Raw genomic sequence first — 12,708 nt, 5'->3', positions numbered from 1 at the left:
GGAACCTATCTCTCCAGCATTTGTTTATTGTGATGACAAGGTTTAGATCCCTGCAGCATGTGGCTCTGAGGGATTGGGATTTCTTTAAGTGTAGCATGTCCCAGAATGGGTACATGTCTTTTCCCAAAGGGGATAACTATACATTTCTTGGCATTGAGCTTGAGCCTATGGCTCTGGCACCAAGCATCTGTTTCTGTAAGATCTACAGTATCCACAACATTTGGGGATTCAATAACGGCTCCCAGTTTGTAGTCATCTGTGAACTTTGTTAGCCAGAATCCCTTAGTGTTGGCCTGTACTTCAGAGAAGTAGATGCCAAACAAGAGCGGTCCCAGGACTGACCCCTGAGGTACTCTGACTTGTCAGAAGCTGGATTTGGAGTGGGCTACTTTTACAGCATGGGTTCTGTCAGTAAGCCAGTTGGCAACCCATCGAGTGACGTAGGGATTAATGCCCAGCTTAGTAAGCATTCATACACATACACACACACACACACACACACACACACACACACACACTTGCCCCTTGCTTGCATTGACATACACACACACGCACTTGTGGCTTTAAAACACAAGAACCAGTATGAAGGTCATAGTCCATGATACCTCACTGGACTATATGAAGAGGGACATGGAGCTCTCTGAATACATGACTCCCAGGTGGGTATGAATCTAGCCCTGATTCGCATCATACCTTCAGCAATGATTATACCACAGGGCCAGCAAAAATGACCTACTTCAACAAATGGCTTAGTTTCTGGTGTCACAACAAGGGAATCCAATCTCTGACAGCTTGGGTAGACATAACCGACAAGCCACTATGCTTTTCAAGAGATGGTTTGCACATATCACCACTTGGCTTCTGAATATTGGCAAAAACTTTGTCACCATAGTGCCTTTTTTAGGATATGCCAAGTTAAGCCCACCAACATAATAAATATCAATCAGAAATACCTAAAGGTACTGCTTCTCAATGCTAGTAGTTTAAATATAAAAAAAAAATGTATTACCTGGAAGCACTCCTTACCCTAGAATATTCACACACATATATGCAGTCACAGAAACATAGTTCAGAACCGTAGTAATCACTCTGGCTATTAAAGTCTACAGTGCCTTTCATACATTTTGATCCCCCTCAGCTCTGAATAAAACATATGGAGGAGGTGTTTCAATGTTTTTAAAGCACTAATACAATGTTATACTGGTCCAAAAACATGACTGAATTGAGCTGCTGCTTGCCCAACTAACCACAGGTGTGAACCCCCATTATATCCTTGTATAGTGGTACTAAAAATAGACACAGGAATGTTTAGAGGAGATGCATTAAACACGTTATAAAGCTAAACAAGGAGCAACATTAAACCATACAGCCCTGAAATAAAGTTAGTATCTAATCATACTGCCTATGCTGATAAAGTAATTTCAATGTCCATAACTGAAAAATCTGGCACGGTACGGTTAACACCACTAAAGCTACTGATGTGTTACAGTAAGACAATCTAGCAGACCTGAGCGAACAGTCAATTCGTACAAGACCAGTGTTATTGCAAAATATCAATGCTAATAATACATATAAGTGGAAATAAATGGGTGCCGCTGATGAAATTATATAGTATTCTCCATTCATAATGAATGCTCCTGCTATGCTGACTCAGCAGAACCCCTTCCAGACCTCGGAGGTTTCAGTTAGAACAGTTTCAGACCCACACCAACATTACACTTCATCGGATTTTTTAAATAGAAGTGTTAGGTGTTGCAATACCAAGAACAGCTCACAGAGCTAAAATATCTACAGCAGTACCTAACTTGGTTCAGAATATACCATGAAATAGAAACTTTCTTCGGGGTGAGGGGGGCTTTTCAAACATGTAGAGGATATTGGCACACACAAACATGGCCCACAGCATACACAGCAAAACAAGGGCATGTAAACATGATACTTGCCGACGAGAGAACATCGCAATTGCAGTCCAACTCGCTCTAACCTTTAAAACGGCTGCATGAAACACTAATGTGCAGCAGAAAAATAAATATATATAAACTAGCATGGCACACAGATGCCGAAATGAGCATTAATAACATGTTAAAATTAGAAAAAACAAACGAGCAGCAGTAGTGATAAATATACGAGCTATCACTATAAACCAACAATTGCATAAAAAAAAAGAAGAGACGGCTTATTCTGAGCATCAGTAACGAAGATAAACACAGATAAAACTCTCCAAGCTGAATTCAGCATGTGGCATGGGACCTGACTAAAACAGAAGGCAGCATTCACACACGGGAACACAACAACTAGATAATTAACCGAGAACCAGCAGTATCAAATAAAATGTATAACCATAATACAATAATAATATACAAAATGCATATAATTATATATCAGCAGCAAGCAAATACAACAGAAGGCTAATCTAGATAGTCGACAGCAGCATACACTAGTGAACCATGTGGCACCCTCAAACAGAAGCATAAACTATATCAGGCAGAACAAAATAGGGCTAGAAGTGCATTCAAACAGGGGCTGTGTGTAGAATTACATTTTTAATTCACTAGGAAGACTTATCTTACCAATGAAGCAAAAAATGCAGACGAAGATGCAGGCAATCCAAACTTTTCAGTAGTCCCTCAAACAAATGCAGTCGACAGGATACACGTACAATGAAAAGGAGTTCCACACACCGCATGGGTTTTATTAGGTTGAGTGGGCTGGGTAAGGCAGGTCTGACATCACAATGTGGGAGGAACACTGGCTCTTCTATAAAGCATGCAAATCAGGTGGGGATTACATCACTTTGGGGGAGGAAACATCCCGATAGCTAGAGCAAGAGCAGATGGCAGATGTGACATCATAATTTCAGAGCCAGCTACAGGTTTTTCAAGTTGATTTGCAAAGTGAAACAAAAACAGTATAGAAAGCTAGGAAGCAGAACAGGGAAAACAGTTGAGTGGGTTATTTTTTAAAGCTGCAAGGATGATTTTTTTAAGCTTTATCAAAGAACAGGGACTGGAAGAGTCAGCAGGTTGGGGAATCTGCTTTAATATCCTGTTGTTTTCCTTTAAAGAACCACAGTTAGTTGCTGTTAGTAAGAATAAGGCAAATGTTGAATTTTAAAGTGCTGCGTTCTTTAAATTTTAAAATATATAATCATTATTCTACTGGTATAGCCATTGAGTTACCTTTAAAGGTGTCTATGAGCAAAGTATAAAAACATTTTCCTTTTTTCCCTGTTTGTCCAGTAGATGGCACTGGTTAATTAATAATATGAGTTCACAATGATTGCTTGTATGGTTTCCAACACATTTTAAAGAATCACAGTTAGTTGCTGTTAGCAAGAATAATGCAAATGTTGAATTTTTAAAATGATGCCTTCTTTAAAATATACATATATTGTACTTGGTTTTTGAAAATATTGTTTTGTTAACTCTTTAATAACTCTTGAAATGTTAAGAATTATAATATGTTGCTGTTACTACAAAACTTTTTATAACAGCTACTTTTCCTTTTCTCTCTATATAATATCTAAGGGCACAATTAATATAATATTTAAGAAGTCTGAAAATGAATATGCAGTATATAAATAATAAAAGGAGCGGGGATGGGCACAGTCTGTTAGCTGATGACTGTTCGCATTTGGAACAGTATGGGTATTACTGACATCCCTCTGATATATATCTACTTCTTGTTGTTAAAAATAATAGTTTCTTTTAGTTTCTTAACTCATGCACATTTACAAATACAGAGGGATAGGTGGTTAGGCACCTATTTAGAGTTTAGGAGTATAGAAGTCACAACATTTATTCTTAAGGTAAATACACTAACAGAAAAAGTTTATAACCGTATTTTTGTGTATCAACTAATGAGAAACTTCAACAATATTAATAAAAAATGATAACCATAGACTCTTGGAATGTTAAAGGGATGGTAGATAAAAAGAAAGGAAATTTAATCATTCACCTCACATACCAAACTAAGGCTGATATAACTTTCTTGCAAGAAACTCACTTAAATGACCAACTTTGGGTTAGAGAAAGGAAAAGAAAATGGGTTAAAACAATAGTTTCTGCAAATTATAGTTCTTTGTCCAGGGGAGTGGCCATTATAGTAAATAAATCCTTCCAAGGTGAGATTACTTCCTATGAAGCTGACTCAAAGGGAAGATGGGTATTATTTACTACTGAATATCATACTTTAAACAAACCATTACTCTTTCTTAATATATATAGCCCCTGCTCAAATCAACAGCTCTTCATTTATGAAATCTTTAATATATTAGCCAAATACCCAAATCATCTGTTTATTGTAGGTGGGGACTGGAATGCTTTACTAAATCTAGATAAGGATAGATCGCATAATAAAAGCAGACAATCACAATCTACTACTACAGCACTTGAAGAATTACAAAATACATTTGAACTAGTTGACCCTTATGTTAAATTTCAATATGATAAAACAATATCGAGATTCACTTTCTTTTCAGCCACTCATAAAACTTGGTCTAGGATAGATGCTTTTCTAATTTCTCTTGCTTTCCTTTCTAACAAAATAAATTATGCTGTATCACCTAGAACTCTTTCAGATCATTCCAAAATTAGACTTTTAATAAACTTTCAAGCTCATAAACAAAATATTTCCTATTTCAATACCTGGACGTTAAATCCTAAAATTATACAAAACCAAGAAACTACACAAGAAATTCAGAATGTGCTAGCTCAACTTCAAAATGATTTTATATCTGATCAAATTCCATATGACATACAATGGGCGGCTATCAAGGCGGTCATCAGGGGTATTAGTATTCAAAAATCTGCATGGCTCAAAAAAAAGTATAACAATCTTAAGAATGAACTAGAGTGTCAAATAAACACTGCTGAACTAGAACTTCAGGAAAAATATTCTAAAGAACTTGAGGAAAAATAATCGATTGGCAAAGACAATTACACAAATACTATTTAGAAAATATCTCCTTCTTAGAATTAAGGTCAATATATCAATATTCAGAATGGGCTCAAACACCATCAAAATTCCTAGCTAGACTAATTAACATAAAAAGTGGACCTCCTAGGATCAAAGAAATAAAATATGAAGGACAGGTGAAATATAAAGATCAAGATATAGTGGACGCTTTTGAAGATATTTATAAGAAATTATACAATATACCCTTATCATCATCTACAGACAGATTTGAGGATTTTATACATAATATAAACGTTCCACAAATTACAGAAGATCAAAGGAAACTCTTAAAATCACCGTTACATTTAAAAGAGATAAAAGCTGCAATAAACAAACTAAAATTAGGTAAATTCCCTGTGCCTGATGGATACACATCGGATTTTTATAAGCTATTCATGGAACCTATCTCCAAAGTGTTATTAAAAGTTTTCAACTATATAATACAATATGGTATAACAGACCTATACTTAAATAACTCAAAGACAGTGTTGATTCCTAAACCGCATTCTGCCCAACAGATCCAGCAAATTATAGACCAATAGCCCTTATAAACACTGATATTAAGATATTAGCCCATGTTATAGCAAACAGACTTAAAATATACTCCCCTCTATTATTTCCCAACAACAAATGGGCTTTATGACAAACAGGCAAACAAGTGACAACACCCTCCTTTTAGATACCATTGTAAGACTACTTAATAGGGATAAATGCCCCAGATATGCCCTTACAGTAGATGCAACTAAAGCTTTTGATAGAGTAAACTTACACTTTCTCTTTAATATACTGCCTTTATATGGTTTTCCTCAAGAATTCATTAAAATGATCCAGGTTCTGTATCAGAAAGCTTCTACCACTATACAGGTAAATAAACTTATAACTAACCCTATACTCTTATCCAATGGTATAAGACAAGGATGTCCTCTTTCGCCATACCTATTTAATCTTTATCTAGAACCCCTCCTTCTGTTTATTTCACAAAAAAACTTTCATCATATTCCCAGAATCCACAATACAAATCTTATATACTCGGCCTTTGCTGATGACTTAAATATATACTTCCAACTCCCCACTACTGACCTCCCAAAAGTATTTAAAGTTATTGATGAGTTCTTGGTAGTTTCAAATTATAATTTAAATTTAAACAAGTCACACATATTTCCCCTCAATCCTATAGGGCATAAAGAATTGTACTTTCCTATGAGTGAGATCAAAATAAACTACCAGATAAAATATCTAGGAATAATATTTACTTCAGACTTCAAAGATATTATAAACAATAACCTGCTAACTACATGGACTAGTATTCAAAACAATATGGATAGATGGAAGAACATTAATATGTCTTTACTGTCAAAAGCTAGTGTTGTCAAGATGATTTTTTTACCAAGAATACTCTTTCAATTAAATGCTACCTTTTCAAATATTCCCCAAAACTTCTTCCTTGCCATGGAAAAAGCTATATCAAGATTCTTATGGTATCCCAAATCTACCAGAATTAAATATGCAAAACTTGTACTCGCCAAAGATAAGGGGGGATTGGGGTTACCTGATTTTAAGCTTTACTATAGTATAATTACTGTATACAGACTAATACAAATAATAAACTATGACTCATATATAAATACCTGGACACCCCAGTGGACCAAAATCTGGTATGAACAGTAGAAATCCCTTGGCTGTAATATCAAATCCTTACCATTCTTGAATTTAAACCAGGCTAGCATATACACGAAGAATTTACACCCACTAATTAAAAACATGATTCTTACAACTCAGAAACTATTTAAATCATTGCAATTAGCTGACGCTTTTGCCCTTATACAACCGTTACACCTAAATCCTAATTTACTAATAAATAATAAACCAGTAAATCTAACAAACTACCCCCTGATAAAAGACTACACAATATGAGATATATACCAATGGAAAGACTCTAACACAGGGCAAATGAGACTTGAACTCAAACTTCCTATGAAATATAGTATTATCCTTAACCAACTTCATCATCTTATAAAAGCTAAATTCTTACAAATACACACTGACTTACAGAACATAGATTTAGTTAAATTAATACTTGAAAATCTTGCGATTAAAGGGAGAACAATTTCTAGGACTTATAAAATTGTAATGAGTGCAAAACATCAGAACTCTATTATTTTCAAACTATTGGCAAACGAAAAATCAATCACTGACTGAAGAAAATAAGAAACTAGCCATTGAAAATACAATCAAATTCATTCCTTTCAAGAAGCTGTTATATACACAAATTATGGTAAATAACAATATGTATTATACCTTATCTAAATTAAATAAATTCAATCCTAACTTTTCGCCCATATGTCCCCATTGTCCGGATCAAACAGCTGATATTTTACATGTCATGTGGAACTGTACTAAGATACACAACGTATGGTGTTCCTTGAGAGTAAGATTAGAGAAGATGGGATATGAAAAATCAACCCTTACTTGGGAGACAGCTATATTGTACATTAATATCAATCAACTCCCAAAAATATTAAAACATGTTTTTATTACGATGTGTGCCCTTATTAAATTCTTTATTACAAAGAATTGGAATGTCATGTCACCAATTACATGGGAAAATTTTAGAAATCTTGCTATCAAATATATCTCATCTCACAAATTAATTTATTCAAAAACAAAAAACAAACGCTATTATCAAAAATATTGAGGTTACTTGCTAGATATAATTCTTGACAAATAAAATTTGCCTACAAATTGTCATGAAAAGCTAACCTTTAAATAAGAAATGCATGTAGTATAACCAGACTTTCTTGCATCTTCTCCCTTTTCTTAGTATATGTGTCACTGGATATTTTTCCTAAACATACAAATAAATGGTTAAATTTCTATTTTTACTTTATATATAGACTATCCCCATTCTAACTATCCCTTATGAGACCAAATGAACATAAGAATTCTCATACGTTACTTGACGATGTAGTGACTTCTTGTGTATATATGTGAGTGTATAATTTTCTCGGAACGAGATTGTTGTCTGTTTTCTTTAGATAGGTATTTGTATTGTTTATTTGTGTTTTTGAGTTACCGTATTGTTATTATTTGAAAAAAGAAAATTGAAATAAAGAGATTTTAGAAAAAAAATAACATATTGTGGGTATCTGTCACATGCGTAAAATCACTTTATTTCTGAAAGTCTGAAAACCACCACACACTTCAGTGACTGAGGAAGAGGAATAATGGTCACATTTTGTCTTTCTCCAGGAATACTTTTCTGATAGGAGTCACTGTGACAGTAAATAAACCTGAGGGATGAATAACAGTCTTTGTAATGCAATGTCAGAGTCCCAGAATTTATGACTGTGGGGCAGCTTGGTACAATGTGTACTCATGACACTGTGAGTATTTGGTTGATCCCGAATTTTACACCTGACAGTATTTAACGATTGCAATGGCGGTGGTATGACAGCCTTTCAGTGCACTTTCTAAGGAGTATGCAATGGAAGTGATGCCTTTTTGAAAGTGTTGTTTGGCCAACTCTGTTACCATCTGTTGCACTCCTCATACGGATGTGTTATGTACGTTTTCTGGTTTGTTCAGGGTTTGGACACTCAGTGTTTCACATTGGTCTTTGCATTCTGTGATATTTACACAGAGGAACTTTCTCCTTTGTTTACCATTTATGCATATGTAATATATTTTTTTACTGCTCACAGCATCCTGTTACAAGGTTATGCTTTTAAAACCTGTTACTCTACTGGGCTAACATACCCTCTCAAGCTGCTATCAGAATCTTCTTGTAAACCATCTCCTCTTCCTGATTAATTTAGGAGAACTGCAGTAAAACTAATCCTTTCCACAGTAGGAAACCACCTAACATCGTACGTTAACTTTCAGGCCAACATACGTACACATGCAGCCACAGTTTTCACTGACTTCAACGCTCGACATCTTTACAGCACGATACCCACAAATCCTAAAATTCTAAGTGTTAAATCTTTAAAAACAGCACCACCAATATCCCAGTACACTTTGTAACAGTTTACCCTTCCCTAATACACTTCATTGATGTTATTTAAGTAAATGTCAAAAACGTATATTGTATAGGGTTACCACCTGTCCCACTTTGCGAAGGACAGTCCCTCTTTGGGCAGTTGTGTCCTGACAAAAAATTGTAAAAATGGCAAATGTCCTGAGATTTTAGGACAAAATTATTTCCTCTATTTTATGTAATAGTTGCATAAAACAGTTATCTGCATCTAAAATACCTAAATGTTATAAGAAACAGAATAAGCAACTAAAATGCTACAAGAATAAGCTTTTCTTAGGCAAAAAAGTTAAGTTCTAACTTTTGTACTGAATGTGGGTATGTGTCGGCCTGTAAAATCTGATGTTTGTACCAAAAATGTCCCACTTTGGCCATTTGAAAAGGTGGCAACCCAAATATTGTATCGCAAAATCTGGTTGCGATAATACGTAAGTACCGATTTGAGAGATATGCTTTGTTTTATCCAGAATTCTTGCACTAACAGGTTGCAGGTTATGAACTCCATAATATTGAGGGTTGCTGAGGTAACATCCTAACTACCTGTGTAATTTGTAGAGTAAAGAATTTAGTTTCACTTGGCGTTGTTATACATTAAAATGTTAATTGCTATTATTATTGTTCTGAAAATGGGCACAGCGGCAGTCCTCACATTTAGATTTTTATAAACTAAAAGTATATTCGCAAAGTTGCGTCTCTGTAACTGATACGATCTCTAGTACGCTAGGGAACTAGTAATATCAGGAACCTTAGTTAAAGGGTGGTGTTTGCATTCCACAAAGTCTCAAGAGAACTTTTTGTTTTCATTTCACTTCTGACTGTTTAGTAAAAGGCTGATGTCAATTTTTCTGGTTCCACTTCTGCAAGGCGAGAAGACAGTACAGAGCCGATCTGTAAGTACAACTGCTTTTCGTTCTCTCTTGTCTTAGTAAAAGCGGTGTAATTTGAACTTGGGTGTTACAAAAATTAGACCGTTTGCACTGCGTGTAGAAAACAAAAGAAAAACTACGCAGCGTTGCTTTAATAAATGAACGCACTGAACTGTAAACTAAACCCGGACTAAGTGTACGACAGCCTGAGTGCATGGGGCAGGTACGCTATACACGCACGGTTGGAATTCTCATTTTCCGTGCCCACCCCGTCTAAATAAATGCGAATCTGAAAGTACACTTTTGTAAGATAATTATGCTAGAGTGGTTTGTTAGTGGTACTGTGCTATTTTCTGTTTTTCAACACACTGGCTGGAGTGCGCCGTGAGTAAGCTGGTACGTCTCGGTGTGGCACCTTTCTCAGTCTTCCGCCTGCTTTTATAACATAGGTCTCAACGAATCGGGCACAAACCGTTAACTAATCAGGGACACTTAGCACTATTAACTTGAGACACTGACATAATAAGAGAATGTGAATTAATGCCCCCATTAATATACATTTATATGTTATTTTCTGAAGTAAAACAAACCTGTACTGTATGTCTACTTCATTATCTATGAAGTATAATTCGCCACTTTCTCCAAAAGTATCCAGTTTTAGAAGGGATAGCGTTACCCACCTGTCCCACTTTGCGAGGGTCCAGGTCTGTCTTTGGGCACTTGTGCCTTGCGGAAACATCGAAAACATAGCAAGTACCCTGAGATTATAGGACACAAATATCTGTCTCTTGTACTGGTCACGGGTATGTTTTTCCGGCAAAATTTGACATTTCTACAAAAAATGTCCCACGGAGCTCATAGTAAGGTTAACATGAGTTACTTCATATGTATAACTTTATTTTGATCAGTTAATACGGGTATCTATTAGAACCTCTTCGTACAGAATGTGTGACAGACCCTTTGAGAGAAGAATTGTGGAGCACAGACATTTAGAGTAAAAAATGAGGCCAACTTTCAGGATATGGAGAGATTTGCAGAAGTCAGTGTGTCGGTTTTGTTGGGCATATCGTTGCTCTGCGTTGATTTAATGAGTTTTAGGCCATGGTAGTCAAGTTAGTAAATTCGTTTCCAGTATTTGTTTTAACTGTGCATTGTTAATGTGTCATGTTTTATGAATTGTGGGATTATCCCCTTTGGAAATTTAAGCATAAACTTTAAAATAAAAACTAAAAAAAATAATAATTGTATGTGTTTGTGTAGATGTGAGTTTATAGGTCTGCATCGTGTGTGTATGTATATGTATATATATATGTTTGTAAAAACACAAATGTGCATGCATTAGTGTGTGTGTGTGTGTGTATTAGATACCCATGCATTAAATAAATTGAACTGTCAGCCAATACTGTTTCAGTTCTGCTATGAAAAGGCAACTTACAGAAAGCCAGTGTTCCAAGTGGATGAAAAAAATGCCTGAAAATCATGAACATTTTGTTTTTGTTAATTTTTTTTTTGCCAACCTCCTGAACAAATCCACAGCCGCACCAACTCTAAGAAAGGGAGAAATGTCCCTAAATAAATTAATCATGGCTGGCTCGCATTATAAATCGCACCGGCAGTGATCAACATTATGCCTTCCTTTTTTTTTTTTTTTCCAGCAATTTACTGGCACTTGACTTGAGCATGTGTAGGGGAGCTTGCTGTTTCATTGTATGGTTCACATTTTAGCAGTGTTGGTATGTACATATGCTGTGCATTTATCCATGTGGGTGGTTTTATTACTGGTAATTTTGGTGAGTGATTTAAAGAATACTAAATGTATTTAGCCAGCTTATTAAGTTAGGTGACACTTTGTCTTACATGTCAGTTTTTTACGTTCTAACTGAAATTAGAAAGTATAGCGCCTTGTAATGGACAGTGGGGTTAGTGGGGGACATTTTTTATCTCTAATAATGAACATTAAAAAAAAATCATAGTATTTCACTTCAAGATGCCCAGAAAGAATAACACTTTCTTTTGCAGAATAACCGATCTAGAAGTACTACAGACTGTTTAACAATGGTGAGTCAGTAGGTGTGTTAAACCAGTTTATTCTGGTACGGCAGAGATTAGAAGTCATGCTGGTATTGAGATCAAAGCACAAGAGGCCACCATGAATAAGTATCCGAAGGAAAAAGAATAAACTCGGTTATCTGACTTATCCTGGTTACTGGTGTGCAAAAAAAAAAAAACACAAACGTTATAATGGTGTGGTACAGTTTTATAACCACTGTGGTTGGTGCCTTACATTTCAACAGTTCAGATTTTTGTTTCATATTTTTGGTCTGTTCCTCCTAGAATTTGTGGTTTTCTGACAAATCACTGAGGATTCAAGTAACTAAATACTGACGTGCATTTCATTTTTACACTACATATCCTTCAGAAAATGCATGCTAACACACATCTTTTTATTCTAGCAACTTTCTAAGTTTTCGTCCAAAAAAGCACTTGCACAATGGAGGTGTAGCTGGAAGTTAATTTTATTGTACAAATATAAAATTAAGCAATTTCATCCCTCTGAGCAGGGGACTTCATCAGAATACAAGTTTACAAGATTTTTTGGTTTAAAATACCACAAATCATTGGTCCATGGATAACCAATGAATGTAGAAAGAAATAATCACGTTCATACTAGGCTATCTGCCCTAGGGCATTTATAAGCCTAGCCAGAGTGTGTTTGGCTTTCGCCACCCATTTTAAATTAATTTTGCTATGCCCTTTTTCGAGGTTAGTATACTGTGCCTCTGTCTAACAGTGACACAGAAGTGATACCCGGGGTAAATCTACGATCTCCCATCCACTCATCAAGATTCCTCT

General features: G+C 35.5%; 1 protein-coding gene across 2 annotated transcripts in view; it reads left to right on the top strand.

Moving 5' to 3' along the window:
• The first annotated feature begins 9,750 nt into the window (after positions 1 to 9,750).
• The window catches only part of GSDME (gasdermin E), a 1,102,496-nt gene continuing 1,099,538 nt past the window's right edge, over positions 9,751 to 12,708 (top strand). The window contains exon 1 of one of the 2 annotated variants that reach the window (XM_044067553.1): positions 9,751 to 9,879. The gene's annotated coding sequence lies outside the window, so the exon portion shown is untranslated. The remainder of the gene's footprint in view (positions 9,880 to 12,708) is intronic. The other variant, XM_044067554.1, reaches the window with a different exon arrangement.

This window comes from Protopterus annectens, chromosome 3.part1 (genome assembly GCF_019279795.1).
Source record: "Protopterus annectens isolate FY-2018-M chromosome 3.part1, PAN1.0, whole genome shotgun sequence".
NCBI classification, from domain to species: Eukaryota; Metazoa; Chordata; order Ceratodontiformes; family Protopteridae; genus Protopterus; species Protopterus annectens.
This window is presented reverse-complemented; position numbering and strand designations above follow the sequence as displayed.